A 1,807-nucleotide genomic window follows, 5' to 3' on the forward strand; every position below is an offset into this window, starting at 1 on the left:
ACTTAGTGGACTAGCTCAGTTGAAACCAAATGAATAAATGTTTGGTTATGGGAACTGATTAAACAATATTTTGCGCCCTGACTATCAAGCACAAAAATAGAGGACAATTACAGTTTGTGCCTTATTAGAGCCATTCAAACTTTAAGCTCACACTTGTGGGATTCCTTAGTACAATATCTGGTACACAGAAGGAATCAACAGGGACTAGAGTGGAGCTCTGAAAAGCAAGGCAGAACTGAGAAACACAGTTGGTTTTCTGTTCAATTAATTTGGCTCTTTTTACCCCTCTGGATTTCTTTTTTTAAAATAAGAGAAGCTGTTGTAGGCTGGCTTCTTTCGTTTCTTCTTATTTTGATCACTTATTTGTCAGCTCATGAAGATTTAGTATTTAAAAAAGGAGGAGAAGGAAGAGGGGGAAGATAAGGAGGAAGAGGAAGAAGAAACTTTTTTTTTTAATCTGGCAATTGGACATCTGCCCAAAGTTTCTTGATTAAAAAAAAAATATGGTAATCACAATTATTTTTAGTGTTTGAAAAGCCTGCGTGTCTTGCAATTCGTACCTAATTTCAAAACAAAGCAAAGCACTGCCAGATGTTTTGCTGCTGGAAGCTCAAATCAAAAATTAAATTACTGTATGAATGAATTACAGTGCTAAGAAGATTATCAGAATCGGTGGCTTGTATACATGATGTCCAAGCGATGTTTTATTGAAAATAGGATTTCTCTTTTATTTAAATTGCCCACGGGACAAATGACAGGTATCAGACAGGAAGGTAATAGATTAGAATACTGTATTGTGGGGTGGGGAATCATTGATCTTGGAATGAACAAAGTAAACTAAGTGCTCAATACAATGAATGTAATCTTTATATACTGGGATTCTGTAATTAACATATCCCAATGACTTAAGATATTATCTATATCAAATCGAGGGATGCGGTGGCTCAGTGGCTAAGATGCTGAGCTTGTCAATCAGAAAGGTCGGCAGTTTGGCGGTTCAAATCCCTAGCACTGCATAATGGAGTGAGCTCCCGTTACTTGTCCCAGCTTCTGCCAACCTTCTGCTACTTCGAAAGCATGTAAAAATGCAAGTAGAAAAATAGAGAACACTTTGGTGGGAAGGTAACAGTGTTCCATGCACCTTCACAATCATGCCAGCCACATGACCACGGAGACATATTTGGACAGTGCTGGCTCTTCGGCTTTGTAACGGAGATGAGCACTGCCCCCTAGAACCGGAAACGACTAGCGAGGAGAACCTTTACCTTTACTTTATAACAAATCCAATAATTGGGTCGATGGATGGATGGATGGATGGATGGATGGATGGATGGATAAGACCTGAACTGTCCCATAGAAATAATAGCATCTAATGGATTATTTTAACATTCTAGAAAAGAAAAGCCAGAAGATATTTTTTTTAGCTGTAGGGACACTTGTGTTGGGCTTTAAAATATGTCTTTGTTGTTCCTTTATGCAATCCCACTAGGTTTTGTTTTTTTTAATTCTCTCCCAGATGGTGTTTTTTTTTCTCTGGCACCTTTTTTGTGCCCTGTCTGCCTTCTGTTTCCCTCTTGCTATGCTAAGTGGTCTCTTTGCTGGTCTCCCCAATGCTTTCAGCTTTTACTTTTCTTCCTTCAAAGGATCTGCTGGAAGAGTAACAGTTTGTTCTTGATGTTATTTTTCTTTGAAGTGCCATTTGCTGGCATACTTAGTTGTGCTCAGATGGCAGGTTGCTACCTTCATGATTAAATGCTGTTTTAATAAAGAGAAACTTCTGCTTTAAAAAAAAAACCCAGTCTGTTCC

The sequence above is a fragment of the Notechis scutatus genome, chromosome 2 (assembly GCF_049901735.1).
Source record: "Notechis scutatus isolate UNSWTSFEM ecotype Mainland chromosome 2, rNotScu1.2, whole genome shotgun sequence".
NCBI lineage: Eukaryota > Metazoa > Chordata > Lepidosauria > Squamata > Elapidae > Notechis > Notechis scutatus.